Here is a 22,884-nt window from a genome sequence, read left to right as displayed (position 1 = left end):
ATGGCTAAGTAATACTTCTTTATCCATTCATTGCTGATGGACATCTCGGTTGCTTCCCTGTCCTGGCTACTGTAAATAATGCTGTAATGAACTCTGGGGTACATGTGTCTTTTTGAATTATGGTTTTCTCAGTATATGTCGAGTAGTGGGAATGATGGCTTTCTCAGTATATGCCCAATAGTGGGATTTTAGTGTCTGACTCTTTGTGACCCCATGGACTGCAGCCCACCAGGCTCCTCTGTCCATGGAATTTTCCAGGCAAGAATTTTGGAGTGGGTTGCCATTTCCTCCTCTAGGGGATCTTCCTGACCCAGGGATTGAACTCACATCTCCTGCGTCTCCTGCATTGGCGGGCAGATTCTTTACCACTGTTGGGTCATATAGTAGTTTTATTCCTAGTTTTTAAATATAACCTCCATACCATCCTTCATAGTGGCCACATCAGTTTGCATTCCCACCAACAGTGTAAGAGGGTTCCCTTTTCTTCACATCCTCTCCAACATTTATTGTTTGTAGTTTTTTGATGATGGTTTTCTGACCAGGGTGAGGTGATACCTCATTGTAGTTTTGATTTGCATTTCTCTAATAATGAGTGATGTTGACCATTTTTTCATGTGTTTGTTGGCCATCTGTACATTCACATGTACTTAATGCCACCATCACCACCAGCCATCTCCATGGAAAAGGATATTTTACATCTTTCAGTTTTCTTAAAGCTTTCTCTACTCACGACACTTCTGACACCAAATGTGTAGAGTTTCCCCCCAACACCAACCAGTTTTCCAACTCTCCAGACATCAACTAGGTATTCTGTAATTCAATTCTGACACCAACCACCTGGAGTTAATGTCAGACTCCACAGTATTCTTGCCTGGAGAATCCCATGGACAGAGGAACCTGGTAGGCTACAGTCATGGGGTCGCAAAGAGTCGGACATGACTGAGCGACTTCACTTCACTTCACTACAGGTTTAAGGGCTCACAAGATTGACTTTACTTCAGTTGCAAGCATTGGGTTCCTCTAGGTACCCACACTTCTTTCCAACGTGACTACAAAGTTGGGGGTTCCCACAATCCCCTCCTGCCAGTTTTCATAAGTTGGTAGAATGACTCACAAAACTCAGGAAAATATTTACTTATGTTCACTGTTTTATGGTAAAGGCTATAAATGAAGAGCCAGAAAAAGAGGTACATGGGGTGAGGTCTGTCCCCAAGGAGTTTACATACACCACCCTCCTGGCACATGGATGTGTTGTTCACCAAAGTGGAAGCTCTCTGAACCCCATAGTTTAGGAATTTTTATGGAGGCATCGTCAAATAGACATGATTGATTATTAATTTAGCCTCCAACACCATTCTTCTCTCCAGAGGATAATGAGAGTGAGGCTGAAAGTTCTAAGCTTCTAATCAAGGCTTGGTCTTTCTGGTGGGCACCCCCATCCTGAAGCCATTCAGGAGCTGGCCAGGAGTCACCTCATTAGAACAAAGACATTCCTATCACCCAGGAATTTCCAAGGAATCTGGGAAATCTGTGTAAGATGCTCTCATCGCTCAGGAAATTACAAAGGTTTTAGGAGCTCTGTGTGAGGAACTGGAGGCAGAGACAAAATATATATTTCTTTTTTTTTTAATTTCAGAGTTTTATTGTATTGCACTAAAGGAACAGCTGGATGGTTATACAATGTTCTCTCTCATTCAGTTTTGAAAATCTAAAGTACTTGTAAATTCTTAAGAATACCTTTATCACCAGATTACAACATTAAGTATAGTAACCAATTTCTTAGTAAGTAAAATCTCACAAATTAAAACACATTTAAAATAGCTTTAAATATATTCTTCACAAGTAAGTCAGCATATATTTTTGTATCATGTTCACTTATGCTTAAGAATTAAAGCAAGTATATTATGCTGGTGGAAATATGAGAAAATCTCTCATTCATGCAATATACAGGGATAGTATTTCAAGTCCAAGGGGAAAAAAACCCCACTCTTATTATTTTTTTAATGCATCCATATATAATCACCTACATGATAGATAAGGAAACCCATGAAGTTTCCCACAGGTCAGATACATATTTTTAGTTCATCAGAAGCACCTGATATCTACAGCTAATTTATAATTAAATGGTATTTCAATAAAACCAAAATGAGTCCTATAAGCGCCTATAAACAAAAGCTTCCAATGGACTAAGGACAGTCAATAATTAATGCAATTATTCAAGGGATTATGGCTGTTCCTTAAGGAGTGCAAGTTCCAACCTATCAACACCAGAGGCATCATTTTATATTAATTTATATGTAATTCCATTTAAATTCTTTATCCAAGTATAACATATGAAAACAGTCTTTCCAAAAGCAAAAAAATGTGGAAACATTTAAAAACTAAGGAATCATTTTTTAAAGTAACTAATCAGATTCCATAGGCCACTCTTGGAAATAGGATCTTGCTGGATAGAATCCATTCGTTGGTGGCTTTTTGCATGCACTTAACTGGACCAATTCTTCTGAGCATTGTTCTAAGAGCTCACCAAAAACATAGATCATGCCATATAGGTAGTAAAAAAAAGGCTAGAAGATAAAAAGCTAATTTGCACCATCCTTCTTTCTGACAATATGCTAGAATATCTGCATTCATGATGGTTGTAGGATCATAGAGTCCTGGTCCACTCATCACTGGTCTACTCATATATTTCCAAATATGATATGCCAAGAGGGGCATATTGACACGCAGTGTAAACCACTCTGCTACATAAAGAAACAAGACACAGAAGAAAGCATGAAAAAAAAAAAAGAAAGAAAGAAAGTAAGCATGACTGAGGTACTCTGGAAGGACAAGAGGATTCAGGGTATTATACTGGTCTATAGGATTCTTGTAATCAGTCTTCAGCTCATCCAATGCTATAAACAAATGGCGAAGAAGATGAACGCGGAGGTGAGCAGCAGCGCCAGCCGGCATATAGCAGAAGGCCGCGAAAGTGAATGCAGTGGCCTGGAAGAAGGGAGCAGCGCTTTGCCAGCGGAAAAAGGCCGCGCAAGGCCCTCTGAGTAAAACCATTCACTTCCTGAGGCCACATCCCATACTCCCGCTGCCGCTGCCTCTGCCGCCCCCAAAATATATATATCTTACTGTGTTACACCTCCACTCACATATCAGATCACTCCCAGGTCCAGAAATCTGTCACGATGAGCTGTGACGATGTAAAATATGGCGTTTAGGGGGCTTCCCTGGTGCTCAGTGGTAAAGAATCCGCCTGCCGCTAATGCAGGAAACATGGGTTGGATCACTGGTCTCTCAAGATCCCACATGCCGTGGAGCAACTGAGCCCATACACCACAACTATTGAGTCTGTGCTCTAGAGCCCAGGAACCGCAACTACTGGATCCCGGGTGTCCTAGAGCCCGGGCTCTGCAACAAGACCAGCCACTGCAGTGAGAAGTCTGTGCACCGCAGCTGGAGAGTAGGTCTTGCTCTCTGCAACTAGAGAAAAGCCAGAGAAGGAACGAAGACCCAGCACAGCCAAAAATAAATAAATAAATAAGTACGTTCTCTCCATCATGTCCGAGTCTTTGTGACCCCATAGACTGTATAGCCCTCCAGGCTCCTCTGTCCGTGGAATTTTCCAAGCAAGAGAACTGGAACGGATTGCTATTTCCTACTCCAGGGGATCTTCCCGATTCGGGGATCGAACCTGAGTCTCTCTGTCTCCTGCGTTAGCAACTGGATTCTTTACCACTGGCGCCACCTGGGAAGCAATAAGTAAATAAATAATTTTTTAAAAGGCAGAGAGGAAGAAAATGATTTTAAAGACAGATAAAATATGGTGTGTGTGTGTGTGTGTGTGTTTGCCATGTCGTGTGGCTTGTGGGATCTTTGTTCCCTGACCAGGGACCAAAATCCAGGCTCTGGCAGTGAAAGTGCCCAGTTCTAACCACTGAACTGCCAGGGAAGTCCCTAAAATGAGGTTTACTTTTATTTTCCAGACAGTTCTACTCTCTCTATTTAGGATCTCAGTTTCTATCCTATGGGCTACCTCTTTTCAGTAAGGAACCTTCTGAGAATTTTCACTTCCTTCTTCGGTGCCTTTGACCCACACAGATGGAGGCTCCACTGGACTGCAGACCCTCCAGAAAGACCTTTAGTTCTGGCTTTTGTTCCCTCCACGTGGACCACACATTCTGATCCGTGATCATTTCCTTTCCTCTCAAGATTGCCTTTTAGTGGCTCTCTCCCAGGTCTCTGAATCTTCTGTTAAGGACCTCTTCCGTCCCACCTGGAGACATCACTCCTTGGTTCCTCACCTCCACCTGCTCCCCAGTCCCCTCCCCCACCCCATCACCCAACTGTTAATTTCAGCAAGAGGAAATGCTGGTGGTTCCTTCTGGCAGAGGCCCAGAGGGAAAGCTGCTCCCTCAGGAAGGAACAAGTGATAGCTCTGCAGTTTTCTTGTGGGTGTTTTTCTTAGGAGGGAGGAGGTAGGCAGCTGGAAAGGGAGACTGGAAGGGATGGGGAAAGGGAGGGGCGGGAGCCCAGGCTTCTTGCCAAGCTGGGCAGGAGGAGGGGGCGGCAAACAGCTTTGCTCCAAGCAATAAGAGCAGCAGCAGCCAAACAATTACTGGAAATTTTCTCTTTCCTCTCTCTCCTCCCAACCTCCCCTCTCCTCCCCCACTTTTTTTTACAAAAATATACAGACAAGACATTTTAATCAACAATCAGAAAGGAAGGAAGGTACCAGGAAGGAGTTATTGGGAGGCACAGATAAAGGCAAGCAGCTTCCCAGGGTTGGGAGGGGGCCAGGGGCTTGTGTCTGGACACTGGAGAAAGGGGCAAGTGTGAGCTGTCCCAGGAATTGCCCTGCTTGCCCGGCCTGTGTGGCCAAGGACCCTACTTCGTGTGTGAGGGCAGGTGGATTGTGGACAGGTCAAGGCAGAGGAGTTTGGCAACAACTGCACTTCCTTCCCCAGCCTGAGCTTCCTGAAGGTCACTGAGTGCAGAAGCCAAGTCTAAGCTTGGAAGTTGCTCTGCCTGCCTGCAGTGGCTTCCCCTTGTCAGATCAGGGGCTCCCCAGGCTCCCCAATGATGGATACGGTCCAGCGACCAGATCCTGGCTCTGCTCAGTTCTTCTTGCTCTCTCACTCATTCTGGAGACGGTAGAGAGAATCCTAGCTTGGGGACCAGACCTAGCTTTGACACCTTGTCCCACCAGTAAGTAACTATGTGACTTTGGGCAAGTCATTTTATCTTCCTGAGCCTACATTTTTATGTATAAAATGAAGATGACGGTGCTTCCTTACAGGATTATTGTATGAGATACATAACATTGTATATGTAAAGCATCTGGCATAAGCATGCCCCCTTTTCCACTTCTTGGAAAAATCCCTTTTTCATGGAATTGACCGAGATCCTCTCTACCTTTCCACCAACACTATCCATTTTTCCCCCCTCTAAACTGGCTCAACTGGAGAAGGAACTGGCAACTCACTCCAGTATTCTTGCCTAGAGAATCCCATGGACAGAGGAGCCTAGTGGGCTGCTGTCCATAGGGTCGCACAGAGTTGGACACGACTGAAGCGACTTAGTATGCATGCATGCATTGGAGAAGGAAATGACAACCCACTCCAGTATTCTTGCCTGGAGAATCCCAGGGACAGAGGAGCCTGGTGGGTTGCCGTCTGTGGGGTCGCACAGAGTCAGACACGACTGAAGCGACTTAGCAGCAGCAGCAGCAAATTGGCTCAACACCACCTTCCTCTTCTATTTAGTTATCCTATGACAGTGTGTTTCTTACATAGCAGGTCAAGAACCCTCAGTGAGTTGTAGTAACAGTTATAGCTCACAGCTACTACCTTTACATTTGCCAGTTGTGACTACATCATTTAATCCTCACAATTTAAAAAGGTGGGTTCTATGTAGATACACAAAGAGAGATTCAACGACTTGCCTGAGTCACACTGCTAGTAGTTCAGTAAACTCTTACTATAAGGATTTTTGAGCAGGATGCTGGCACTTAATGGCTTTAGATGGCCTGTGAACTCACTGAAAAGTACATACAAAACCCTGTCTGTTGTGTGAAGTCATTTTTATGGGTCTTTGAGCCTTCCTTGGATGTCCAGAAGGTTAAAAATGACCACCCTAAAAGAGCTTCTCATGGATGAAAGCTAGGATAAAAAACAGAGGGGTAGGGCCGACACTTCCAAGGAGGGGACTCAGCCTTGGGAGTTCTGGGACGTTTCTTGAGTCGGGAGAAGCCCCCTTTATGGAGGCTGAGAGAAGAGTGGTTTGATCTGTGGAAGGACGTGAGAAAGGGGAAGTGAGTTGCCTTTGCTCCCAGCACTTATCCTTCCATAAGATGAAGGACAGCCATTTCCTCTCATGGTTTCCCAAGAAAATGTGTGTGGGGGTATGCCTTTGCTCCCAGCACTTATCCTTCCACAAGATGAAGGACAGCCATTTCCTCTCATGGTTTCCCAAGAAAATGTGTGTGGGGGTATGCCTTTGCTCCCAGCACTTATCCTTCCACAAGATGAAGGACAGCCATTTCCTCTCATGGTTTCCCAAGAAAATGTGTGTGGGGGTATGCACGTTAGTCTAAGGAAGAAGAAGCTTGGAGAGACAGACAGAGACCAGCAGGGGCCCGGGTACCATTCCTCCAGAGAAACCAGCCCCACCCAGCAGCCTCCTGGAATGCCTCAGCATTCCCTTCCTTCACTTGTCCACCCTGCCCCTTGCTTCTTTTCCTCCCTCAGATTCCCCCACCTCCTGACCCAAAGCACCTTCCTGGGGTCTCTGCAGATTTTCTGACAATCCCTTGCTGATGGTATATTTATTCAGTTTCTACTAACTTGTGTGTATGTGTTAGTTGCTCAGTCATGTCTGACTCTTTGCGACGCCATGGATTGTAACCTGCCATGCCCCTCTGTCCATGGAATTCTCCAGGCAAGAATGCTGGAGTGGGTAGCCATTCCCTTCTCCAGAGGATCTTCCCAATCCAGGGATCCAACCCGGGTCTCCCGCATTGTGGGCAGATTCTTAACCATCTGAGCCACCAGGGAAGCCCCCTAGTAACTCATTTTGATCACCTAATGTGCGCTGGACAGAAATTCCCCTCAAATTCTCCGGTGCTTCCTGAGACCTGACCTTCCTAAAGTTTCATGCTTTTGAAGACAACATATGGATTCTTAGACTCCTGGAGAGCTGGAGTGGAGAGGATTTGCTGAGGCCTTCTGTATTCCCTCCTTTATAATAAACATGAGGGAGATGGAGGTTTTGGGGGATTTCATCTTGTCAGACAAGGTCAGAAATGCAGGGGGAAAAGGAGAGAGGAAGAGGATGTCGCGGAAAGGTTCATTCATTTCTGTCAGATGCCAGGCACTGCCAGGTTCTGGAAATAGAAGATGATGAGCCTCAGCCCTTGCTCTCCAGGGCTCTGAGGCAGCCGTTCTCTAGCACCCAGCACAAGCAGCACAGTCCCCGTAGGTTAGTAACACTAAGCCATTGCTTCGGGCTTCAGCTGGAACTTTTTGATGCCTATCATTTCTCTTCCCCTCAGACAAAGACTGTTGTAGCCCCAAGGGGAAAGAGGTTCAAGAGGTTTGGCCCAGCTCCAGGAATCCTCTCCAGAAGTCATGGATTGGTGGACTGATTAGGACTCTGGTTTCTGCTAGTACTTCCTGAAACACAAACCACCCATGCATGCTTCTTGTAGGGTTACAACTTGGGAGCCAGTCACTGTGGAGGGAGAACCACATTGACAAAGAAGAAAGACTTTCCTCTTGGAGACCCTGGGAGCCTCAGCATGCCTTACCGGCCTCCTGAGGGTGCTGGCTTTTTTCTTGAGGGGTAGAACAGGTCCCGTTGGTGACTTGAACAGGGACTGCAGCCCCATCCATCAGAGGCTGCAGGGGTGCCAGGACGGAGGTGCCCCACTCACCAGCTCTGTTCCACTCAGAATTCCACCCCCATTCCAGGATGGTATCCTCCCCCTCATGGAGAAAGCCCCTCCATGCACAGCTGCTCTGGGGTCCAGTGTCAGGTCCTTTCTTCAGTATCCGGAGTGGGCAGCTCGCTCCTCCTCTCCACTGTCACTCTCATACCAATTGAACTAATTCCTTCCCAATTATTGGGCTTTGCAGCCCTCCGTGCCTGGGGGGAAATTAGCATTCCAGTTAATGATGTCACGGTTCAAATCAGTCTTTTCTTAGTGTCTGCGTGGTCTGGATTCTGTGTGTGTTGCCGGGCAGGGCAGGGTTTGAGCACAGAGCAGGGAGAGGGCAACAGAGCCAGGCACCCAGAGCTGCGGGCAGGGCATCTTCACACAGTGAAAGGGGAACACCTGTTAGAGCAGCTTTGTGTGACCCATCCCAGCATCTGGGAGAAGTCTCACCACTTTCTGTGTCCCCTCATTCCCTTCATGTCCCCTCTCTTTGCCTCAGACACCCCCACTGCTCTTCTGACCACCTTTTGGGTCCAGAGAACCATTGTATCAGGAGAGCCTTATTCTCTTTTGCCTTCTCCTTCTAATCCTAGAGAGGCTGGGGGGACTTAGTCTTTCAGGAGGGAATTCTGTGAGCTAAGCCAGAGAGGAAACCTGGTCAGAGGCTAAGCCAGCTGCCCAAGGTCACACAGCTAGTTGGCAGTAGGACTGGGTTCTAAACCATGTGTGTCTTCCCTTATAAGGTGTATTCCCTTGTAAGAATGTCCACTAGATCTGGGAGATCCAGGTCATAGACTTCAATACGAAAAAGGAAAGAATTTAGCTGTGAATTATGAAATCTGGATGTAAGGGTTCTAATCTGTGAGGGTAAGGGTGGGTGTGGAGAGTGGAGAGGTGGGCCAAGGGAACAGGGAGGACTAGGAAAGTGAGGTTGGGAAAAGTATTGTCATCCTTAAGGGTTTGTGTTTAAAATGCAATGACATCTATTAGAAATGACGTAAGCATACCAAAGAGCGTGCATCGAGGTCAGAGTCAGTCATACTCACTGAAGACAGTGAACGGGAAAAGCTTGGTAACTCCATGCCGGAGAGCCTGGAACCTGGTTGGCCAAGCATCATCATGCATGTTCCTAATTCCTCCTGTCTGCTTACTAGCCAGACTCTATTTCACCGCAGTCTGTGTGTGTCTGTTCCCTTTGAAGCCATGTGGCTGTACCTGGCGGTCCTCATGGGCCTGTACTACCTCCTGCGCCAGTACCAGGAGAGGCAGGTGATGAGCCACCTCCAGGACAAGTTCGTCTTCATCATGGGCTGTGACTCAGGAACAGGAACCAGCTGGCCAGGCAGCTCTACCTGCAAGGCTTGAGGGTCCTGGCTGTGTGTCTGATGGAGTGGGGGACCAGGCAACTGAGGAACCAGACATCAGACAGGCTGCAGACAGTGATCCTGGACGTCACCAAGACAGAGAGCGTCGCTGCTGCCGCCAGTGTGTGAAGGCACGTACGTGTAGGGGACAGAGGTACCACCCAGATTTCTTTTGTATTTGTTTCTTCTCTCAGTGTGAAGGGGAGATCCCCTGTCAAGAAAGATTCCAAGGTGTTTTCCAGGACTTGAAGTCCTACCTGCCTTCTTCACCTCACCCAGCTGACAGAGGAGCCTCTTTCACCCCCAACTCCCATCTCTGACCTTGAAGTTTTGCAGCTTGGGGGAGAGTTTCCCCTGATGAGAATGTGTCCTTGCAGACTTCCCATCTGGTGTCCTCTCTTCTTTCAGCAGGTCTGGGTTTCTTGATGCTAAGTGAGTAGGGATTGGGGTGCACTTCCTGGAGGAGGGGAGGAGACGGGAGCTCTGGTTGGAAGGCTGCATGGTGGCTGGGGCTGGGGCCAGGGCTGGAGCTGGGCTGTGTTCTCAGCCTTGATCGTGTTCTTGCTGGTCACCCATAGTTGTCTTACTTGAGTTTAAATGTCACTCATTTTCAGATGATGGCGCAGCTGTCAGGACTTGTATAAAGATGGTCAGAAAAAACCATGGGGTCACTTTCTCTTCCTCTTTTTTTGTTCACACAGTTCTGCCTGTGGTTTATTGGTGAAAGGAAGGACATTAATTTCTTTTATCTTGGTATAGATGTAAAACATGATCATTGTGGATACAGAAAAGTACAAGGATGAAAACCAAATTCACCCCAAATCTCACCACCCATATATATGTACTGATAACATTTTGACATACATAGTACTATATTTTGCAAATAGTGTTATTGTACTTCTTTTCATTAAAAGAAGGTAATCAATTTTATAACTTAATAGAAACATTTCAAAAACATAATTATTAATGATGGACTATTCTATCTTGTAGGGTAGCATTACTTACTAAAGTGGTATGCAATGGATATGATACATAATGGTTTCCTAGATTTTACTCATTGTGTTGAACATAAATGATGTCTTGGTAGACTTTTATTTACCCAATTTCTAGTATAACCATACCTTTTACTTTTGGGGGGGGGGTTTGGTTGGTTATGTTTGTTTGTTTTCACCTTGTTAAAATTTTTTATTTTTTATTTTACAATTTTTAAAAGTTGCCCTCCATTATACTTATTACAAAATATTGGCTAACATTCCTTGTATGGTAGAGATTCCCAGGTGGTGCTAGTGGTAAAGAATCTGCCTGGCAAAGCAGGAGACGCAAGAGACATAGGTTTGATCCCTGGGCTGGGAAGATCCCTTGGAGTAGGAAATGGCAATCCACTCCAGTATTCTTACCTGGAAAGTTCCATGGACAAGAGGAGCCTGGAGGACTACAGTCCATGGGGTTGCAAAGAGTCAGACACGACTGAGTGTACACATACATAAGCCATGTGTGGTACAATAATATGATCGTATATATTGATTGGGTGTTTGGTGTCAAATATGGTAGGAAAATATACATTCTGAGGGCAGGTTTAGTGCTAAGCAGTGGAGGGACTAATTCTGTGTGTTAATAATTCCGACACTCTGTTCCCAACTGCCCTGACCCTGCTCTTCTGCCCTGAGTTCTATTAGTTGCTAAGTCTTTAAGTTCTTGGTATTTGTCTTTGTATCTCCCAGACAGGTTTCCATGAAGCTGGGCACCTGTTAAATGAGGGGCCTGGGGACAGAGCAGCCTCCTATGGGTAGGAGGAAAAGGTGGATTTTTCTGGCACAAAGTGTAAATTCCGATTTGGGGAGAGTGGTTAATAGAGGCAGCCCTGGCTCCCCTTGAAAGCCCACCCTTGGAATTCTCCAGATTCCTGTAGGAACATTGCTCAGTATTGATGTGGGTATTTCAAAACCCTCTTGGACCTCTCCCCTTCCTCATTCCCACCCATATAGATCATCAGAGAGCACCAAGCAGTTTCCCTCTAGCTATCTATTTTATACATGTTACTATATATGTCCAGTAGTACATAATAAAATGGAATACTACTCAGCCATAAAAAGAATGAAATTGGGTCATCTGTAGAGATGTGGATGGACCTAGGTCTGTCATACAGAGTGAAGTAAGTCAGAAAGAGAAAAACAAACACCATGTATTAATGCATATAGTGTTATTTGCTCAGTCATGTCCAACTCTTTGCAACTCCATGGATTGTAGCCTGCCAGAGTCCTCTGTCCATGGGATTTCCCAGGCAAGAATACTAGAATGCGTTGCCATTTCCTTCTCCAGGGGATCTTCCTGACCCAAGAATCGAACACAGATCTCCTGCACTGTGGGTGGATTCTTTACTGTGGAGCTACCAGGGAAGCCTCAAAATTAACATATAAATGTGGAATCTAAAAAACAGTACAGATGAACCTATTACCAGGGCAGGAAAAGAGACAGAGATGTAGAGAATGGACATCAGGTCTGTTTTACCCAACTAATCTGCACCAGACCATACTCATCTTTTTGTTTTTGTCTTTTATCTGTTGTCTCTTTTTTCCTGAATTCCCCTCCCTTCCTTATTGTCTCTCTCTGTTTCCCTCTCTTTTCCTCATACTGATTGTTGAGCATTCAGTCCAAAATGTGTCAGAAAACCTGAAAAAAGAAGGGGAATATAATGTACATACTATATAATATAAAATAAAGTGGGAGGGTTGGGAAATGAGAATATATTTGTATGAGATTGCCTTCTGGATAGTCATGAAGTCAATTGAAATATTGAAGCCAAAATGATCTGAGTCTAATACTCTTGAGAAACTCCATGGAGCACGCCTTGCCACGAGCCACCTCCAGATCCGTTACTCACTTGGCCTGAATGGCATGCTCACTTATCTCCCCATGGGCTACATGCCCACCTTCCTAACTGATTTCATGATATACTGGAGATGCATGAGAAGCCCATGAAATCATCAACTTAAGAAAGCAACTAAAGAAACCCCACAATGTAAGAGCTGTGAGTTAAGTTGATTTAGTGTCTTCCTGAGGACAATGCCCCATGAGGACAATGTCCCAGGATAGAGTTTATAGGATAACTCTGAGGTCCTGCCCCAAAGAGGCAGAAACAGAAACCAGTAATTTTGGTTGAAGGATATGTGCAATCAAGCATACATCTCAGTAGAAGGTTATGTTAGTCCCAAGGAACATATATCTCAGTTAATGATTTAAGTGCTTTGTTAAGTATGGAAAGATGTAAGATTCCATGGTAATAAATAATTTCTTTTGAAATATTTCTATCTGATGTTCTGTTTGCTGTTTTTCCCAGAGCAGAGTTCCTTCTCCTGCTCTTTGTTGTGAATTTCTTTCATTGTACATTATAAGCCAGCAATGTAGTGATGAATGACTTAATCCTTGTAGAACCAGACTGTGGCTGATATTCCTTGCTTTTTTGTTTTTTATAACCCAAGACTGGGGTGCATGGTAGCAAGGTGTTGGGTATTGGGAGGGGAGAGGATGCATGGGGGGAGTGAAATAAGGTGGAGAGCGGGGTTCTCATGTTACTAGGACACCCATCCCACCTCACTCCCACCTCCTTCCCAGGCTTTTTTTGGGACATTACTTAGGAAGAAACATGTTTTGTAGTGAGAAACTAAGATGAATAGCTCTTGTCTGTGTCGTGTTCCTTGATCAGCCTCTCAAGGCTCTGAGCATTATGGTCCTCCTGCGACCCAGAGGAATCCACATTTAGGGAAGGGTTGAGCAGCTGGGAGGGTCTCGGGCCCCTACCCTCTACCCATGTCCACCTCTTCCATGTGTGCATTGGCCCTGGCCAGTCTCCCCCTCCCACTGCAATGCACATGGGAGATAAAAGCCCTTCTTCCCTAAACATACTTGTAGTCAGGGGTATGTGTGGAGGATGGACCAGCAGCCTGACACAACAGCCTAGGTGCCAACTCAGCCAATCTTGGCTGGAAAACAGTGTCTTCAACAGGGGGACAGAGAAACCAATTTTTGTTTTGTCTTGAAACCATGCATTTCCACTGATTATATTTTCCTTAAAATAAAAGGTGAAAACTTTATACAGGACGAGTGACTGTGACCATGGCCTTGGGCAGCAGTGGGTGTGTGTCTATGAGAGGAAGAGTCAGGTGTCCTTGAGGAGGTGTAGGGGTGAGTGGGGTGACCTGAGGAGGATTTGAAGAAGGAAGTGAAGGCATCCCTTTGTCTGTAGAAGTGAGGGGCTAATCTGTCTTTCTGGGGCTTATCGTGTGACCTGGGGTCCTAGGATTAACGCAAGGATGGACAAACAAAGAGAGGTCCGTAAGGGAGAGGCAGGGCCCAAACCCTTCCCTGGGGACATGTAGCCTCTCTCACCAGAACCCTCCCTGCAGTCTTCACTTTGTTGCCTCCTACAGAGTCACTACCCTCCATCGTCTGCTACCTCCCAGGTCTCCCAGCCCAGATCATCTCCCATCGCCCTCCAATGAAGGAGAATGGGAGTCATTTCTGGAGCCCAGTCTTATGTTTTCTGCTAACACTTACTGAGCACCTACTGTGATCAGGGCAGGAATTCCCCTGATGTCCCAGTGCTTCCAGAGACCCTTGCTCTCTGTGTGTCCTCTCTTCTCATGATGGTCTGAGTATGGACTCAGTGGAGAGGGCATTTGTACGGCCATACAGATATCTGGGCTGAGGGCAATTGGAGTGGGAAGGACTTCTCCAAGAGTCAACTAAAATACTGAATTTTTGTCTCTTTTTTTTTTTCCAAATTGAGATTATGCTGTGTTTATGGGAACCTCACGTCATAGAGCAATATCATCATTTTCAAGCTAACAGAGAGCGAGATCAGATGCTGCAGGACCCCTGAAACTCAAACCTGTTTTAATGGCTTGGTGTCAGAGAGGGGACTGCTGAAGAGATGAACGTGACCAGGAGGATCCTCAAGGATCTCTGAATCCCTCAGGCTGTGGTGTGCCAGCCCCTCAAGGTCGATCCACGTTCTCCTCTTCAATGCAAACCTAGAGCTTCTTGCTTGATCTGAAGACCCCAGATTTTCATATAATTATTTACACACATACACACCACCAGACCTACCAAAGCAACTGAAATCAAGTAAAGCATTACTAATTCACTTTATGCCCTGAGGGTTTGTCTTCAAGAGCTCTGGACTCATCTCCAGCAGTCCTCTACAGAATGTCAGAGGACTTGTGAGCTTACAAACCCTGACCCTCCTTGCTGATCCTACAAGGGGTTGGGGGACGCAGGACTGCACTGAGATAAGTTCCATGGCCAGCTCTGTGGACTGTGACTCACCGCCCCCAACTCAGACAAGGCAGAACAACAAATGCACTGGCAAAAGGTGCAGGGCACAGCAGCTCACATTCTCAGCCTGGACCCTCAGCAGAGCCCCATTCCTCCTTTGTCCAGACCACCTTCCTTGAGGAGGGAGCTAGGTCTGCTCTGATGGACGTATGCAGGGGCAGGAACCCATGCTATGAAGATCCACAGGAGTGCCACAAGGAATCTGCTGTCACTCTTTCCCTGGGCTGTCCTGGCTTTTGTGAATTGCCAGTGGTCAGTGACTCCCCAACCCCTCCCATCACCTAAACACACTGATCGGTCTCTACATTTCAGTCTCCACTTCAGACTGTGGAGCTGGAAACAAGCTTGCACAGCTTGCCCTCACTTCCTACCCCTTCCAGCTCCTCCATTTGTTACTTACATCCCCACCTGTTCAGAGGACCTGTCCTGGGTGTAGAACAGGCCGTGGGTGGAGGGTGGCCTTAGCTTGACAGTGGTCCCCGCTGATATGCGCTGGGGCTACGCCAAAGGGTATGTGCGTCAGAGGTTCTGCCCTGGAATCTGGCCCAACTACCCCTCTGAGGACATAAGATGCAGAGATTCTTGTCAGTGAGTCTCTGTGACAGAATTGCCTCTGAAAGATTTCTTGCTCTGGCCCCTGCTGATCCCAGGTGAGTATCACCCCAGCTCCTGCCTCTTACTGCTCTCTCCCGACCTGCCTGTCATTGTACCCACCTGGAACAGGAGTTTGAAGCTCCTGAGACCCCACAAGTCATCATGTGACTTTCATATGGGAAAAGGGAAGATGATGATGTGAGGAGTGGGATGGGGCTGGTGCATGGACCTGTGGGAATTTATGGTGAAGGAATTCATGGTCAGAGAAAAAAATCTGTTTCTTCCAAGTAAAGAAACCACAACCTTCACCCTTAACAGAGTTAATGTTTGTATAAGACTTGCCTGTTCCCCCGGCTTCATGACAGTTTCCAAGGCACCATACTCCATCCTGGCCTTCTTCCTCACCCTTTGGGAAACCCCCGTGGAAGGGTCCTGCTGGTCACCCAGGAAGCAGGCACAAGCTGCTTTCTTCAGGACCATCTTTTCCATTACTGCTGCTGATTGCCACCTGAGGGACAACTCCTTTCAGGAGGCAGTCAGCACCCTGCAGATGGCAGTGACCACTAGAGGCTGAATCTGTCCTCTTCTCTGTGTTTCCTGGCTGCTGAGATGGGCTCCAGGGCATCTGTTTCATTGTCAAAGCTGTGGTAAACATGGATGGTGAGGAGATGCCCAGGGCACTGACTGGGAGGGGAAAACCTGTTAGAGCAGCTTTGTGTGAGTCCTTCCAACACCCATCCCAGCATCTGGGAGAAGTCTCACCATTGCCTGTGTTCCCTCATTCCCTTATGTTCCCTCTTTTTGCCTCAGACACCCCCACTGCTCTTCTGAACATCTTTCTGGTCCAGAGAGCCACTGTATCAGGAGAAACCTTATTCTCTTTTGCCTTTTCCTTCTAATCCTAGAGAGGCTGAGGGAACTTTGTCTTTCAGGAGGGACTTCTGTGAGCTGAGCCAGAGAGGAAACATGGTCAGAGGCTCACCAGCTGCCAAGGTCACACAGCCTGTTGGCAGCAGAGCTGGGCTTTGAAGTCATGTGTGTCTTGATTCCAAGTGTATCCCATTATAAGAATCTTCATTAGAAAAATCCTCCTGTGATGTAAAATAACCTGGGGGACCCAGGTCACAGGCTTCAGTAAGAAAAAGGGAACAATTTTGTTGTGAACCATGAAATCTGGAATGCAAAACTTCTAATGTGTGTGTGGGTGTGAGGATTGAGAAGGGAGAGGTGGGCAGAAGGAAATGGGAGGAGTGGGAGGACCAGGAAAGTGAGGTTGGGAAAGGTATTGTCATCCTTAAGGTTTTGTGTTGGAAATGCAATGGTATCGATGAGAAGCGGGTTAAGAGTACCTAAAAGCAAGCGCTGGAATCGTCGTCAGTAATACTCACTGAAGAAGGTGAACAGGAAAATCTTGAGAAGTCCATGCCAGAGAGTCTGGAGCCTCCATGCCAACCAGCTTGGTGCATGTTCTTAATTGCTCCTGCCTGATCACTAACCAGACCCTATTCACCACAACTGTCCCCTACAAAGCCATGTGGCTGTACCTGGCAGTCCTCTTGGGCCTGTACTACTTCCTGCGCTGGTACCGGGAGAGGCAGGTGGTGAGCCACCTCCGGGACAAGTTCGTCTTCATCACGGGCTGTGACTCGGGTTTCGGGAACCAGCTGGCCAGGCAGCTGGACCTGAAAGGCTTGAGGGTCTTGGCTGCATGTCTGACGGAGCAAGGGGCGGATCAGCTGAGGAACCAGACATCAGACAGGCTGCAGACGGTGATCCTGGATGTCACCAAGACTGAGAGTGTCTCTGCGGCCACCGAGTGGGTGAAGGAGCGTGTGGGGGACAGAGGTACCGCCACATGTCTTGTTTGTTTACTCTTCTCTCTGTGTGAGGGGCACTGGTTGTCAGCCTCCTGGGGAAGAGTCCAAGGTGTTTTCCTAGATGTGAAGTCCCATCTGCCTTCCTCACCTCACTCAGCTGACCAGACGAGCCTCTTCCAACTCTCACCCCTACCTCCTGACCTTGAGGGTTGCAGTTCGGGGGAGAGAGTTCCCTGATGAGACAGTGTCCTTGTAGACTCCCTGTCTGGTATTCCCTCCTGTCTCAGCAGAAAGTCTGGGTTTCTTGCTACAGAGTGAGCAGGGTGATCAGGGTGGACTTCCTGGAGGAGGGGTGGAGGTAGGGGCTCTAGTTGAAAGGCTGCAAGGGTGTCTGAGAGAAGCACTTGAGCTGGGCTGTGTTCTCAGCACTTGATCATGTTCTTGTTGGAGACCCATAGTCATTTCACTTGGCTTTAAATGTCACTCATCTTCAAATAACAATACTGAGTTCTCAGGGCTTGTCTAGGGGAAGTCAAATAACTACTATGGAGTTACTTTCTCTCTCGGCTTTCTGATTTTCTCTACTGTTTTTTTTTTTAATTCCTACAAATCTGCCTATGTAAACTAGAGATATGCCAAACACTCTAAAAATCTCACCACCCAGAGATAAGGGTTATTAGTGTTTTGACATACATGATCTTATATTTACACATATTTATCCTTTTCCTTCTACTATATAAAAATACATAGATTTAGAACATGATAAAAACTTCCTCAAAAACATCATAAATTATGACTGAGAAAATACTACACATTAAAATAGCATCCCTTACTAAAAAGTATTTCATGGTATGATACATAATTATTTCCTATCTTGTATTCACCATACTCCACAGAAATGATATCTCTTCAAACTTCCTTCTACCCAAGTCCCTACACTATAACCATGTATGGTGATTGTGTCTTTGATACTGTATTCATTGTACAAGTCAAGCATGTTGCTGAACAGGGTAGCGACTCAGCTCTCTGTGTGGAACTTCTGGTTCCCTTACCCCAGCAACCTCGAATGCCTGCTGCTGCTGCCATGAGGCCTATGGTTGCTAAAGGTTTACTTTAAAACCTTGGGATTGTGTCTTCGATTCTTGCAAGTGGTTTCCTTTAAGCTGGGTGAATTTGCACCAAGAAGATGAAGCCAGGGTGGCCTCCTGTGTGAGTGGGAGGAGAAGGTGGAGTTTTCTGGGGTAGGGGGTGAACTCTGTGCTCTGGGTGTTAAGGGTAAGGAGAGGCATCCCTGCCCTCCCCCAAAATAGCCCTTGGAATTCTCCAGATTCCTGAGACACATTGCTCAGTATTGAAGTGCGGGTGTTTCAAGCCCAGGTCCTAGAGGTCAATACCAGGTCTGCCACTAAGTTCCCTCAATCCTGAGATCTCAGGTCTGTTTCACCCAACCAATCTGCACTCCGTTATAGTCATCTTTTTTTGTTTTTGTCTTCATCTCTTGATTCCTTTTTTTTCTCTCTTTTCCTCTCTATGTTTCCTCTCTTTTCCTCATACTGTTGGGCACTCAGTCCTGAAGCTGTCAGAAAAATCTTGAAAGCTGGGGAATATTTATTAATGGTGTGCAAAGACACCATTGATAGCTCAGCTGGTAAAGAATCTGCCTGCAATGCAGGAGACCCTGGTTTGATCCCTGGGTCAGGAATACCCACTGAAGAACAGATAGGCTACCCACTCTAGTCTTCTTGAGCTTCCCTGTGGCTCAGCTGGTAAAGAATCTGCCCCTAATGCGGGAGACCTGGGTTTGATCCCTGGGTTGGGAAGATCCCCTGGAGAAGGGAAAGGCTACCCACTCAGTATTCTGGATTGAAAAATTCCATGGACTCTATAGTCCCTGGGGTCACAAAGAGTTGTACACGACTTAGTGACTTTCACTTTCAAAGATACCATGGACCGTGAAAACCCAAAACTTCACTCTTGAGTTCCATACTATAGACCCACTAGATTTCCTCAAGCTCAATACCTGTCTTCATCAACTCTGGGGTTCCTGTTCCTTGTCACCAGGCAGTGGGTGGAGTGTGAAGACTGGGTTGGGAGGAAGGCACACCTTCGGTGTGTGCCTACTACTACTCACAGGTTCTGACCTCCTCAAACCCCCAGGAGTGTGTTGGTCTCTGCTCCAGCCCCTCCCCTGCAGCCTCTCTTCTAAAGTCCTTCCGGGTTGGAGGGTGAATGGCAGCATGGCTCAGTCCTTTCTCCTGGGACGAGCACAGTGTTGCCCTCTCCCCCTCACTCTTCCCAGGACTCTGGGGTCTGGTGAATAATGCCGGCATTTGCACACCCATGGCACCCAATCAGTGGCTGACCAAGCAGGACTTCGTGAAGATTCTGGAGGTGAACCTGTTGGGAGTGATAGATGTAACCCTGAGTCTGCTACCCCTGGTGCGGAAGGCAAGGGGCCGTGTGGTCAACATTTCCAGCGTCATGGGCCGGATGGCTGTCTTTGGTGGAGGCTACAGCATGTCCAAGTACGGCGTGGAGGCCTTCTCAGACTCCCTCAGATAATGGTCTGGGAGGGAGGCCCTTTTCTTCTTCACATATTCACTGAGGCAGGGAAGGGGGCAAGAGGGGGGTGTTCTACAGGGACTTTCATATATCACAGGCCTAATGCCTCTTCCTTCTAGGTCCCTCTCACTTACTGTGTATGTCTTTTGAAGGGAAGCATGTTCGTGTCTTTGACATCCCCAGGTGGTCCCAGACCTATAGAGTTTGATTCAACTTATTACTGCCTTGCAGGAGGGCCCACGGTCAGAAATTATTGGAGGCACAATAATGGATAGTTTTGCCTGTGCAGGCCTTTCATGTGTTCAGCTGCTGTGGTATTTAGGCTCTGGGAGCCCTGGGGGAAAGTGTACCCCTTGAAGCAATTAGTCAAGGGAGCCATGTAGTCAAATCAGTGGTAGAGACCTCTGGTTGCAGAGAGAGGGTGGCTCTGATGTGTGGGAATTCTGTCCACAGGCAAGTGGATGCTCCTTAGAGGACAGAGGGGTTACTGGGGTGAGAGAGGGGAGACAGGGGAGGTGGACTATGGAAAGACATAATATGCAGACATGGTGATTGATTGGAACGAGAGGAATAGGAGGAGGCAGCGTTTAAGTAATGCTCTGCAGTAGTTTGTCAGATGTAGAGCTGATAGGCACAGGGCGTAAAATAATTGGGAAAATGGTCAAACTCTATAGAGAATCAGTAACATCACCATGAGCTTCTCTCCCTGGCTTCTGTGCCTTCCAACTTCTGAGAGCTCCCAGCCCATCTCACCCAGGCCTGTAGTGGTGTCTGACTGTTCTTTCATGTTCTGCTTGTACAACCTCTTGAGTCCTTGCCTCATCCTGTCTACATTACAGGCGGGAGCTCTCCTACTTCGGAGTGAAGGTGGCTGTGATTGAGCCGGGTTACTTCCTGACCGATATGACCCAAGAAGAGGTGTATCATGAAAATCTCCAGGCATCATGGGATCATGCCAGCCCAGAGATCCAGGAACTCTATGGAGACAACTTTCTTGCAGACTGTGAGTAAGCTGTGGGCTTTGGAAAAATACTCAGAAATACATCATTAGTACCTCCTCCAGTCTCAGTCCTATCCTCCACGCCCCGAGTTACCCACAAAGTGGAGATATGAGCTCATACCCAAGGTCTCTGGTCAACTGGTGACAGAAGTGAAGTATTGAGGCTTGGTAGATCTAGAGAACAGTTTCTCTTCAGAAATGCTTTTAATTTGGAAAGGAGACTGATGCCACAGAGGGATACATCCCTGGAATCACGGCAAGGTCGTGTTAGTACCACCTTTTTTCAGGTGCCTCTATTTCTAGTGTGGGTAGAGACCTCCAGTATGTAGTATTTATATTCCTTGGAAAGGTACTAGAGGGCATTAACTTAGTGTGGAAGTGTATTTTTTGCAAAGTGCTAGGACATATTGCAGTGAAATCTACTGATATGATATGGACCATGATTTTGGAAAAGAGCAGAATTTTTGGGAAGTCAAGTTGATCTGGAAGTGGGAGGGCTGGAAAATGAGAATAACTAGGATGGTGTCTCCTTCTGGACAGTTATAAAGGCATCGGATTTTCTGAAGGCACCGTGGGCTAGAAATCTGTCCTTGGTGACCAACTGCATGGAGCACGCCCTCACCGCCTGCCATCCCCGCAGCAGATACTCAGCTGGTTGGGACGCCAAGTTCCTCTATCTCCCCATGAGCTACCTGCCCAGCTTCCTGGTGGATCTCATGATATATTGGAATTACCCCCAGCCTGCTAAGGCCCTGTAATCCAAGAGTGGGGTGTGTGGTAGGCGGGAGTTGGGTCGTGGGTGGGGAGAGGACACATGGAGGGAGGGAAATAGAGTGGAGAGGGGGATTCTCACGGAGCCAGAACACACATTCCGCCTCACTCCCCACCCAGTCCCCAGGCTTTGTTTGGGTCATTGCTTAGGACTCTAAGAATTAGGAAGAAAGAGACATATTGTGCTTGAGGAACTGGGGTCAGATGCTCACGTCTTCATTCTGTCCCTTGTGCGTTATGACCCACATCAGCTGTGAAAAGCTGTACTGTGGGGAGGACATGAGACACTGGGGCTTTCAGTCCCCTGTGCTTTGGCTCTGGCCACCTCTTCAGATGAGTCTTTCCCATGTCCTGTCTCCCTCTTCCCCAGGATGGAAATGATGGGCAAGGGGATAAAAGCCCATCTTCACTGAAGGTGTCTATTGATAGTGGAGGGTATCCACCAGCCTGATCCAATAGCCTGGGTGCCAATTCGGTGGCCTTGGCAGGTTTGGGCACAGAAACTAGGTTTTGATCCATCTTGGAAACAAGAATTTCTGTTGATTATTTTTTCTCTAAAATTTCATTTGAAAAGTTCACATACTAGAATGCATGCTAGGGCTTCATGGTTAAACTGAAGGCACTTGGTTTTCAAATTATTATTTATGACACATACAAATAGTACCAGTCTCACCAAACCAAATGAAATCAAATAAAGCATCATTGATTCACTTTATGTCTTGGGGGTGTGTGTTTAGAAGGTTTGGAATCACGCCCTGGAATCCTGTCCAGAATGTCAGAGGGCTTGTGAGGTTATAAAGCCCTGACCCTCGTTGCTGGTCCCACAAGGGGTTGGGGGACGCAGGGCTGCACTGAGATGGGTTCCACGGCCACCTGTTTGATCTGTGACACAAGGGCTCTAACTCAGACAAGGCTGAACAACAAATGCTTTGAGAAAGAAATGCAGTGCACACTAGCTGAGTCTTCAGGCTGGACCCTCAGCGGATTCCCATCCTCCTCCCTCCAGGCTGCCTTCTTTGGGGGTGGAGCCAGTTCTGGTCTGATGGTTGTGAGCAGGAGCTGGAACCCGTGCCAGAGATCTGGCAGCAGCCACAAGGCAGTCTCCCTCCTCCGCCCTTTGGCCATGCTGGTGGTTTTGGAGAACAAGTTCAGTGGCTCCCCAACCGTAATACCATCTCCATACCAGAATCAGACCCTTAGGACATGAAGACAGGATTTGTCTGTCTATTTTGAGAATGGAATGTGGGCCAGCTGCACCTCCCAGGGTCAAAGATGCAGAGATTTTAGTCAGTGAGTCTCCCTGACAGGGTGGGCCCTGAAAGATGTCTTCTTGTGGGCTCTGCAGCTTCAAGGTGAGTGAGAGTTATCCCAGCCTCCTGTCTTGGGTCTCTACTGATCTTCCTATGATCTTCCCCACTTGGAATGTAGTGTGGAGCTCCTGAAAGACCCCAAACCCACACTGTAATTTTCAGAATTCACAAAACAGAGGCAAATGCCCTGAGGGCTGGCACC

General features: G+C 47.1%; 2 pseudogenes; one reads left to right on the top strand and one right to left on the bottom strand.

Moving 5' to 3' along the window:
* Positions 1–2,405: 2,405 nt before the first annotated feature.
* Positions 2,406–3,054, bottom strand: LOC129648552 (protein cornichon homolog 1-like; annotated as a pseudogene).
* A 13,700-nt stretch (positions 3,055–16,754) lies between these two features.
* LOC129641626 (retinol dehydrogenase 16-like) lies at positions 16,755–22,655 on the top strand (annotated as a pseudogene).
* Positions 22,656–22,884: the final 229 nt, after the last annotated feature.

This window comes from Bubalus kerabau, chromosome 1, assembly GCF_029407905.1.
Source record: "Bubalus kerabau isolate K-KA32 ecotype Philippines breed swamp buffalo chromosome 1, PCC_UOA_SB_1v2, whole genome shotgun sequence".
Classification (NCBI taxonomy): Eukaryota; Metazoa; Chordata; class Mammalia; order Artiodactyla; family Bovidae; genus Bubalus; species Bubalus kerabau.
This window is presented reverse-complemented; position numbering and strand designations above follow the sequence as displayed.